Here is a 12,028-nt window from a genome sequence, read left to right on the forward strand (position 1 = left end):
TATTTTCTTTGCTGCTAATCTTCTAGTAATTATTCATAGTACACAACAAATTCACTATATCATTTTTTTTTTCGCTTCAGTGTCTCTTTAAGTTGTGCATTACAACAATTCATATTGTATTATTTCTTATGATTTGTCCTCATGTCATGCATTCCCTACTATATTGCTATTAGACATGTATGGCAGCTGTGCTGATGTTCAGGTGGCAGGCGGTGTCCTGGTGGAGGTATCACAGCAGTCACATGTCACTAGTGCAGCTGACATGATCCTCTATAATCAGGCTCTGTATTTATGGAACCTTCTGGGTTTCTGTGACCCGAGTTCTGGTGTCCCAGGTGACTGCTATTGTCATCGCTTTATGTACACAGCATCACTTTCACTGCTTCCAAACAATGGAGGCAGCCGTGTATCTAAAAGGGTGCAGGCATGGCACGTGCCCCAGGCGACTTCTCTCTTCAAACATCAGGGGGGGGGGGGGGGGGCGCAGTGCTGCTGACAGCATTCCTGAGTCTAAGGGAGTAACAATCATCCAGCAACCTGTCCGTCTCAGTCTTTGTCATATATCTACATTAGACGCTATTGAGAGGTGAGCTTCAAACTTTTCCCACTCTCCCTAGCTGTGATAGATAATGTCTTGCTGTGTATTCTGCAGAGGTTAGTGAAGTAGTTTATGGTATAATATCACACGAGGGCCTCACACAGCTACCATCTCTATTCACTCTATCCAGCATCGCTGGACTCTACTGTCCTGGCCAAAAGTTTTAAGACTGTCAAAAATATTAGTTTTCACAAAGTTTTCTGCTAAACTGCTTTTAGATCTTTGTTTCATGTGTTTGTGTGATGTACTGAAATATGTACTGTACTGATTATGAAAGAATGAGTTGCTATCAGTCAGGATTTGGCCCAGAAGTTGACTGAGAGCATGCCCAGTGGAATTGCAGAGGTCCTGAAACAGAAGGGCCAACACTGCAAATACTGACTCTTTGCATAAATCTCATGTAATTGTCAGTAAAAGCCTTTGAACCGTATAAAGTGCTTATAATGATATTTCCGTACATCACATAAACAACTGTAACAAAGATCTAAAAGCAGTTTAACAGCAAACTTTGTGAAAACGAATATTTTTGACAGTCTCAAAACTTTTGGCCAGGACTGTACTGAACACACAACAGAACAGAACAGACTGAAAGCCATATATACATTTCTATGCAAACGTCCAACCAAGCCAGTCCATGTTTGATGGATTCTGTATATTCTCCAGTGTTCTTACTACTCTCCGACCTCCATAACTCAAGCACAATATCCTGCTAAGAAACTGTGTAAATAATACAAGGTCAGATTGACTCGTGTGATCCACAAGCCTATTGTGCAGAGGTGATGTATAGCTCTGATGCCTCGTGATCCTCAGAGTGATAATGGGAGGAACCATCTGGTACCAACCCCACTTCCTGCCCACCAACTTCTGATATAATACGTGGCTGAGCCGGACCCAGAAGTTCACTCCACCCGCCAGACACCATGAGAGCTGCTATAGCTTCATATCTCACCCTCCTGCTGGGAATAGTCCTGCTCCAGGCAGTCACTGCAGGTAAGTGGCCTTGTGAAAGTTATTACCAAGAGTGTGCCAATGTGAGATCAATGAGGATGGCAAAAGTCATTGAAAGGGTGAGTTGAACTTGTTTACCAGTGAGGAGAAAGACTAGCTACCACAGAGACAGGAAATAGACCGTAAAGATGGTAAGCGTGTTATTACTCAGGGTAGTATTTCTGAAAACGTCACAAAGGTGCCTAAAGGCTCAACATAACTCTTTTAAATGCACAATTATCAAACAACTTTTGTTGTTGAAACAAGTTAAAACAACCAAAAAAAAAGTTGTTTGCTGTTGTTCAAACAACTGATAAGACGCAGATCAAGTCAATCCAAAAGTTGTTTGATAATTGTGCATTTAAAAGACTTTTGTTGAGCGTGTGTGGTTTAAAACAGTGGCTGAACATTGAAAAGAGCCTCTCAGCCTATGGATGAGGAAGCTACAAGGAGGGGTGCAACAATGCAACAAACTAAAGGGGAAACTACCACTCAAGCAAGCGGTACATGAAAGAGAGCCTGCCACACATGCAAAAGGGGGCTGCACGTAGAATAGGAAGGGGGCTGCTACAGACACAAGGGATGGATGCTATAGGCTTGTTAGGGGGTTGCGTATATCGGGGAAAGGCACAAGAAAGTTGTCCTAGGGAAGGGAAATATATAAATCTCTGTTAGTCCTTCAAAGTCAGGAGAAATGCTAGTTGGACCTGATCTATCTGGCATCATGCGAGGAGAAGGCAGCTGAGTGAAATACGGACTACTGACGCGCCCACTTTTCTTCCCAGAATGCCAAACCGTGAATAAGGCATCCGGGGGGAGGGGGGGGGGTATCTCATTAATGTTAAATCACCCAGTTTAGCTAAATTCTAACTTCAGACACCTAGCCATCAGAAATCACAGACAGCTTCTTGGCTACTGATGTTTTAGTAAGTGTTCTTGTATATTTATGAAAATCCACTGTTAATGCATATTATTCACTCCAGCGCTCATCTAAGTAACCCCCGGCAGCAAGAACATAGCAATGTCAGCCTTCCCTGAATAATGAATTCCCTGTTATCACTGGCCGCGGCCTCGGACTGTACTAAGAATGCACTCAAAATAGTGGTATCCCCCCGGCTATAATGTGAGTCCTATTCATGCCACTCACATTTATGCCCAATACCGTTACCTCTTACTATTTACTATAACTGGACTGGGTGCTGCTGCTGGTTGACTTAGCAACCTGGTGGGATGGAGGTGAGAGCAGAAACACCCCCATCATCTGCTCCATATACACTCCAGTTACAACACTGAGCTCTGACTCATATGGCCCAACTAACGTTTTCCCCTGAGTTTTCTCCTAAGAGATCATTTTTGATTTTCTCTTTTTAAGTGACACTGAAGCGTAAAAAACAAAAACAAACAAACAAAAAACATGAAATAATGAATTGGTTGTGTAGTATGAATAATTAATAGAACGTTAGTAGCAAAGAAAAAAGTTTCATAGTTGGCACTTTTGCAGAGCTTTGCTGATTGCCGGCAAATATTTCCCTATGGATTCACACTGCGGCGTTTGTGATCAATCGCAGCGCTTAGGGGAACGGGAATCACAAGCGCAAAATGTGGTAAATCGTGAGAATTTGCCTATTGAATCGCGATCACGGTTCAGCCGCCAGTGTGAACTAGCCCTCAGCATTTTAAATGATGAAACAGAGCAGAGCTAATGACCCTTTGAGCTTTCCTCTGCAGTAAAACCACACACACAAGAAACAGTGAGACACAGCTGAGAGAAGTGCTTCAGAAGACAGAGCTCAGAGAAGCTCTTTGCATAGATAACAGCTGGAGGTTCTTAACTCTTCCTGTACTGGAAACAATAGGAGACTCATATCTATGCTAATCCTATTTTACGTCTTCGCAGTACTACACATACAAATCATTGTAACATAAGTTTATTTTCATAATATATCATACGTTTATTTTTTTTTTAGATTCCTTTAAAGGGAACCAGAGAGGAAGCACCCTTGTGTAATTTACCATGTATATCAGTAAGAACATTAGAGAAAACACTTACCATGCTCTCTGTTTCATCCTCACTGCTAAAAGTGTCTGTTATCAGCTGTGATAAGAATCCCAGACTGAGCATTCAGTCTGGCTTTGCAGGGAATAATTATAGCAGAGTCATTATAGCAGAGCCACAAGGGGGCAGGCTTGGGCTTGAAAAGACACCAGAGAAGACAGACTCGGCTATAATCTTTCCGTAGCAAAGCTAGACTGAGTGCTCAGTCGGGGATTCTTATCAGAGGTGATAACAGTCAGATTAAACAGAGAACAATGAAACAAAGAGCAGATTAGGTGTTTACTGTCATGTTCCCACTGATTTATAAGGTAAAATACAAGAGGGTGCTTCATCTCTGGTTCTCTTTAAGGAGCTTTTTAGCACTTATCAATGAAAAAAGTAGCAAAAATTAGGTGAAAAGGTGCCATGGAAATTGTTGGTATTTTGTGCTCGCAGGGCGCTCACAGGGCTTTTTATTGATAAGTTGTGAAAATACCGTTTCGGAGAAAACTAAGGAGAAAAAGTGAATTGCATCTGGGCCTCAGCTCGGTCTCTAGAAGGTGGAATCTCAGGAGTAGTGCTATTGCAGCCTCCTATGATTCTGGATAATCCTCCGGAGTATTTTCTATTAGTCGTTTTTAGTTCTGTTTAATGGTTTTAAATTATTTCAAGATATCTTTCTACAGTACTGCCCATAACTATTCATACCCCTGGCAAATTTTGAAATAAAGGGAGGGTTCACAGTAGTACAAAAATACTAATCCCCTTACCTGGGGGATGAGGCATGTAGCATCATGTTTTTTTAAAAGGGAAACACTAATTGATTATGTGGGGACTTAATCCCCCCCCCCCAAATGACTGTAAATTAACATCAGGACTAGGTTCCAGACAGTGGTCGTGCAGCCCACATTGTGTCCAAAGTCCAACCGCACAGCTAGGACAGCACAGTTATCAGTCCAGACACCTCCAAAAAATCACACAGCAATTGTGTTTAGACAATCACCATGGCACCTAGTGTTGGTACCACGGCTGTAAAAAAAAAAAATTAAGCCAGGCTTATTACTCAAGACAGAGCCAGGATGTTGTGGTGGTGGTAAAGGGTGGTAAGGCAGGCATAGTGATTCCCACTCAGCCACTTCATTTCCCCCTCTTGCCAACAACAGGGGCCAGGAACTCACCACCGCCCAAGCCTGGTTCATTTTCAGAAACATCAGTCTGTCCACAGACTGGCTGGACAGACAAGAGCGCTTCTGGGTGACCACACTGTGTCACCTATACCTGTATCTAGCTTACCTATACTGTGGCACCTATACCTTTATCTAGCTTGCCTATACTGTGGCACCTATACCTGTATCTACCCTACCTATACTGTGGCTGCTATACCTTTATATGGCTTACCTATACTGGTGCACCTATACCTGTATCTAGCTTACCTATACTGTGGCTGCTATACCCTTATCTGGCTTACCTATACTGGTGCACCTATACCTGTATCTAGCTTACCAATACTGTGGCTGCTATACCTGTATCTAGCTTACCTATACTGGTGCACCTATACCTGTATCTGGCTTATCTATACTGTGGCACCTATACCTGTATCTAGCTTACCTATACTGTGGCTGCTATACCTTTATCTGGCTTACCTATACTGGCGCACCTATACCTGTATCTGGCTTACCTATACTGTGGCTGGTATACCTGCATCTAGCTTACCTATACTGTGGCACCTATAACTGTATCTAGCTTACCTATACTGTGGCACCTATACCTGTATCTGGCTTACCTATACTGTGGCACCTATACCTGTATCTAGCTTACCTATACTGTGGCACCTATACCTGTATCTAGCTTACCTATACTGTGGCAGCTATACCTGTATCTGGCTTACCTATATTGTGGCTGCTATACCTGCATCTAGCTTACCTATACTGTGGCACCTATACCTGTATCTGGCTTACCTATACTGTGGCACCTATACCTGTATCTAGCTTACCTATACTGTGGCAGCTATACCTGTATCTGGCTTAACTATACTGTGGCTGCTATACCTGCATCTAGCTTACCTATACTGTGGCACCTATACCTGTATCTAGCTTACCTATACTGTGGCACCTATACCTGTATCTGGCTTACCTATACTGTGGCTGCTATACCTTTATCTGGCTTACCTATACTGTGGCCCCTATACCTGTATCTGGCTTACCTATACTGTGGCAGCTATACCTGTATCTAGCTTACCTATACTGTGGCTGTTATACCTTCATCTGGCTTACCTATACTGTGGCACCTATACCTGTATCTAGCTTACCTATACTGTAGCACCTATTCCTGTATCTGGCTTACCTATACTGTGGCACCTATACCTGTATCTGGCTTACCTATACTGTGGCACCTATACCTGTATCTAGCTTACCTATACTGTGGCACCTATACCTGTATCTGGCTTACCTATACTGTGGCACTTATACCTGTTTCTGGCTTACCTATACTGTGGCACCTATACCTGTATCTAGCTTACCTATACTGTGGCACCTATACCTGTATCTAGCTTACCTATACTGTGGCACCTATTCCTGTATCTGGCTTACCTATATTGTGGCACCTATACCTGTATCTGGCTTACCTATACTGTGGCACCTATACCTGTATCTAGCTTACCTATACTGTGGCACCTATACCTGTATCTGGCTTACCTATACTGTGGCACCTATACCTGTTTCTGGCTTACCTATACTGTGGCTGCTATACCTGTATCTAGCTTACCTATACTGTGGCACATATACCTGTATCTAGCTTACCTATACTGTGGCACCTATACCTGTATCTGGCTTACCTATACTGTGGTACCTATACCTGTATCTAGCTTACCTATACTGTGGCACCTATACCTGTATCTGGCTTACCTATACTGTGGCAGCTATACATGTATCTGGCTTACCTATACTGTGGCACCTATACCTGTATCTAGCTTACCTATACTGTGGCACCTATACCTGTATGTGGCTTACCTATACTGTGGCAGCTATACATGTATCTAGCTTACCTATACTGTGGCACCTATACCTGTATCTGGCTTACCTATACTGTGGCACCTATACCTGTATCAAGCTTACCTGTACTTTGGCACCTATAGCTGGATTACCTATACTGTGGCACCTATAGCTGGATTACCTATACTGTGGCACCTATACCTGTATCTAGCTTACCTATACTGTGGCACCTATAGCTGGATTACCTATACTGTGGCACCTATGCCTGACTTACCTATTCTGTAGTACCTATACCTGACTTACCTATACTGGGGAACCTATAGCTGGTTAACCTATACTGTGGCTTATACTCACCCTTGCCGTGTACCTCCAATAGCTTCCCCAGTGTCTTCTTCCATGTCCCTCAGTGGATTTGCTTCTCTTCTCCCTCGTCAGTGAGATGTTCCCAGACGATATGTGTTGATTGCAGCGTCATCAACATCTGGGGGCAATCTTTCACAGAAATCCTAGGGAAATTAAATGCCAGGGAGGTTAAAAGGAAATAAATATGGCAGCTTCCATATAATGCTCACCTCGGGTTCACTTTAACCACTTCAACCCCAAGGGGATCACCAATAACTTATTACTACTTATCACAAAAAGATCTATACCTTGTTTTTTTTCACCACCAATAAGGCTTTCTTTGGGTAGTACATAAATAGTACATATAGGAATAATACGAAAACAATACAAAACAAAAACATTATTTCTCAGTTTTCAACCATTCAAGTTTTAAAATAATATATGCTACCATAATTAAAACCCACATATTTTATTTGCACATTTGTCCCGGTCATTACACCCTTTAAATGATTTCCCTATCACAATGTATGGTGACAATATTTTATTTGGATTTTTGTGTGTGTGTTCGTTCCATAATCACAAGCCCTTAGATAGTAAAATTACAGAAATATATTCTCATTAGTAGACCTAAGCCTATTTAAAAATGGGCTCTAGGTCAGTCATCGCCGCCGCCGCCGCACGCGCACACCTGCCATACACATGCGTGCGAACCCACCGTACACGCGCACGTGCACCCGCTCAATGCGCAGCCGCCCGCACATCCGCCCACCCGGCTGGCCCCCAGGATTGTCCTGCTCCCTGTCCCAGGCTGTCCCTGCGGCACATGCGCAGTAGTGCAAATGCAGGGACACACACAGGGACACAGGGGGATTATTATATAGGATGACATACATATGAAAAAAAGTGTCCCTAAAGCAACTATATTCCATCCACAAGTGAGACCAGCACCACTCAGAATAGATAGTATTCTGTGTGTTAAGCAACTATATTACCCCTATACTCATTTCTCCTGGGAGGGGGGGTGGGCATCTGGGGGACCCCTTTTTAAAGGGGACTCCCAGATGCCACCATGACCCCCCCCCCCCCCCAGGAAATCGCGGCCTCCACCTCCACCGCCCATCGGAGGTGGAGAAGAGCCCCTTGTCCTTGGATTGGACAAGGGCTCGGAGGGGGAGGGGAAAGCTTGGCTGCCCCTCCCCTTCCGAGACCCCCCAATCCATGGACCATGCGGGCTGGTATAGTCAGGGTGCGGAGCCCCACGCGGCCGGTGCTCCGCATTCTGGCTATCCCAGCCTGCATGGGGGACAAGGGGTTAAAGAGGTCTGGGAGGGGGGACCCCACGTCGTTTTTTTTTTATATTTCCCACACTCAGAACGAAGTAAGTAAAACTCTTCCCACTTGGGGGAATCTATGAAAATAATACACTATTGTTACCTGTGCAAAAAAACCGGACATTTTCCGCATTTAAAAGACATTTTTGCCCTTGAAACTTAAAAATCGATTTTCTCAAAAACTATAAGGTCTTTTTGAATTTTTTTTCCTCTTATTCCCACTGATCCCCTTAATATACCCTGGGAATTTGGTGTTCCTAAATTTTAAGCAGGCTTTGCTATTAACCTAGAGATGAGCCGAAATTTTCGAAATTTCGAACTGCTTTTATTACGAATGCGAAATTTAACATTACGACCCAAATTCGTAATTTCGTAATTAATTTTCAAATCGTAATTTACAATTTCGTAATCGAAATTTCACTCCCGTAATGACGAATTTCGTGTCTCCAACCGAAATTTTACTTTTTCAGGTTTGTAAGGGTTTCTATCCCTCTAGATGCCTAAAATGAATAGCACAGCCAGCTCCTCCTCCTCCTCCTCCTCCTCCTCCTCCTCCTCCTCCTCCTCCTCCTCCTCCTCCTCCTCCTCCTCCTCCTCCTCCTCCTCTCTCTCTCTCTCTCTCTCTCTCTCTCTCTCTCTCTCTCTCTCTCTCTCTCTCTCTCTCTCTCTCTCCAGAGATCTGTAGTATTTCAAAACCATACTCACATTCATGACATGTCCAGGGATCAAACCCAGGCCAACCACATGGAAGACAGCTATGCTCACCACCATACCACCAAACACACACTAAATAGACTGCTAACCTAAATCTTACTTGTAGACAGTCATATGAGACACATGCTGGGTGCAGGGCTTTGTGATTGGACCATGGACCATGCGATAGAGTGAGGTGCAAAAATGAAATCATGCCTAGCAGAGGATGGTTTCACAATGCTAAATGCTAGGCTGGCTGTGGTGCAATTGGTTAGTGCGTCTGGCTGGTAACAGCAAGGTTACAGGTTCGATTCCATCCAGGCATGTCTTTTCCTTTTGCGTTCAACAGTTGTCCAAACAGAGCCAACAGAGCCCCAGATAGCCATGTAGAGTTAGGTCACAGCTAGCCTGGCTGTGGTGCAATCGGTTAGTGTGTCTGGCTGGTAACAGCAAGGTTACAGGTTCGATTCCATCCAGGCATGTCTTTTCCTTTTGAGTTCAACAGTTGTCCAAACACCGAGCACAAAGTTTTGCATGCGTAAAGTTTTACGCACGCAAAATACCCCATGGGGTTCAATGGCGCAGCGCGCGCACGCAAAAGGAAAAGACATGCCTGGATGGAATCAAACCTGTAACCTTGCTGTTACCAGCCAGACACACTAACCAATTGCACCACAGCCAGGCTAGCTGTGACCTAACTCTACATGGCTATCTGGGGCTCTGTTGGCTCTGTTTGGACAACTGTTGAACGCAAAAGGAAAAGACATGCCTGGATGGAATTGAACCTGTAACCTTGCTGTTACCAGCCAGACACACTAACCAATTGCACCACAGCCAGCCTAGCATTTAGCACTGTGAAACCATCCTCTGCTAGGCATGATTTCATTTTTGCACCTCACTCTATCGCATGGTCCAATCACAAAGCCCTGCACCCAGCATGTGTCTCATATGACTGTCTACAAGTAAGATTTAGGTTAGCAGTCTATTTAGTGTGTGTTTGGTGGTATGGTGGTGAGCATAGCTGTCTTCCATGTGGTTGGCCTGGGTTTGATCCCTGGACATGTCATGAATGTGAGTATGGTTTTGAAATACTACAGATCTCTGGAGAGAGAGAGAGGGAGGGAGAGAGAGAGGGAGGAGGAGGTTGGTTGGTTATTCATTTTAGGCATCTAGAGGGATAGAAACCTTTGCAAACTTTAAAATACTAAATTTCGTAATCGTAATTACGAAAATTTGCGTAATTTGCAAAAATTACGAAATTTCAATTACTGCTAAAATCGTAATTGTAGTAATTTCGCGAAATTTCGGAAATTCGTAATTAGGTCATTACGCTCATCCCTATAATTAAAGTCGGCGGGTTTTTAAATGTATATATTTTTCCTTTGAAACTTTAACATCGATTTTCTCCAAAACTATAAGGTCTTTTTGAAAAAAAAAAAAATTCCTCTTAGGGCTCGTTTCCACTAGGGCGAATCCGCATGCGGGCACTGCATGCGGATTCGCATAGCTAATGTTAGTGGATGGGGCTGTTTCCACCTGTGCGGCGTGCGGGAGTGATTTGGCAGCGGGCCAAATCTGCACGGCGGGACCCACAGTTTTCGCCTGCGTCGGGAATCCGTGCGAATCGCCGCTAATGTATTTAATAGTAAAAACGCATGCGTTTGGTACATGCGTTTTTACCCGCGATTTCGCGTGCGATTTCGCACCCTTCCCAATGTTATTTTGTCCTGGCAGTGTCATGGTTAATTTCGCATGGCACCCTGCCATGCGAAATCGCACGCGAAATCGCGGGTAAAACGCATGCGGAAACGCACCCGCATGCGTTTTTACAAGCGTCGGAATGCCGGCGAAATCGCGTCACACTAGTGGAAACGGGCCCTTCTGATCTCCTTAATTTATTCTCCAAATTTGAGGCTCTAAGCAATTAAGGGGGCTTTGCTATTAACCCTTAAAGTCGGCGGCTACCTAACATTGATCCATGCGTCAACTTTTCCGCTTGGCAGCATGACCTTACGCATTAATTGCTAGTAGGAAATTACGCGTAAGGCAATAACGTAACAACTTGCATTACGGTATTCTTACGCGTAATTGTGTAAGGGCTATGCGTAATTACAGACATGTGCCGTAAATGAATGTCTACGCCGTAAGTGTAATTCCGTAATGCGAAATAGCGTAAAATTACGCGTAATGATCCGTAAGCGTAGTTTTTTCCATTACGCCCAGCACTGCACTAACCTCAGATAAAGCACACTAACTCAGATAAGGCGCGCTAACCTCAGATAAGGCACAATAACCTCAGATAAGGCACACTAACCTCAGACAAGGCTAACTAACCTCAGATAAGGCACACTAACTCAGATAAGGCACACTAACCTCAGATAAGGCACACTAACCTCAGATAAGGCACACTAACCTCAGATAAGGCACACTAACCTCAGTTAAGGCACACTAACTCAGATAAGGCACACTAACCTCAGATAAGGCACACTAACCTCAGATAAGGCACACTAACTCAGATAAGGCACACTAACCTCAGATAAGGCACACTAACCTCAGATAAGGCACACTAACCTCAGATAAGGCGCACTAACCTCAGATAAGGCACACTAACTCAGATAAGGCACACTAACCTCAGATAAGGCACACTAACTCAGATAAGGCACACTAACCTCAGATAAGGCACACTAACCTCAGATAAGTCACACTAACCTCAGATAAGGCACACTAACTCAGATAAGGCGCACTAACCTCAGATAAGGCACACTAACCTCAGATAAGGCACACTAACCTCAGATAGGGCACACTAACCTCAGATAAGGCACACTAACCTCAGATAAGGCACACTAACCTCAGATAAGTCACACTAACCTCAGATAAGGCACACTAACTCAGATAAGGCGCACTAACCTCAGATAAGGCACAATAACCTCAGATAAGGCACACTAACCTCACATAAGGCACACTAACCTCAGATAAAGCACACTAACTCAGATAAGGCATACTAACTTCAGATAAGGCACACTAACTCAGATAAGGCACACTAACCTCAGAT

The 12,028-nt window shown here is 43.9% G+C and overlaps 1 protein-coding gene across 1 annotated transcript in view; it reads left to right on the forward strand.

Moving 5' to 3' along the window:
- Positions 1 to 507: 507 nt before the first annotated feature.
- The window catches only part of LOC137571084 (WAP four-disulfide core domain protein 5-like), a 69,070-nt gene continuing 57,549 nt past the window's right edge, over positions 508 to 12,028 (forward strand). The window contains exon 1 of the mRNA XM_068279766.1: positions 508 to 586. The gene's annotated coding sequence lies outside the window, so the exon portion shown is untranslated. The remainder of the gene's footprint in view (positions 587 to 12,028) is intronic.

The sequence above is a fragment of the Hyperolius riggenbachi genome, chromosome 4 (assembly GCF_040937935.1).
Source record: "Hyperolius riggenbachi isolate aHypRig1 chromosome 4, aHypRig1.pri, whole genome shotgun sequence".
Taxonomy (NCBI): Eukaryota; Metazoa; Chordata; class Amphibia; order Anura; family Hyperoliidae; genus Hyperolius; species Hyperolius riggenbachi.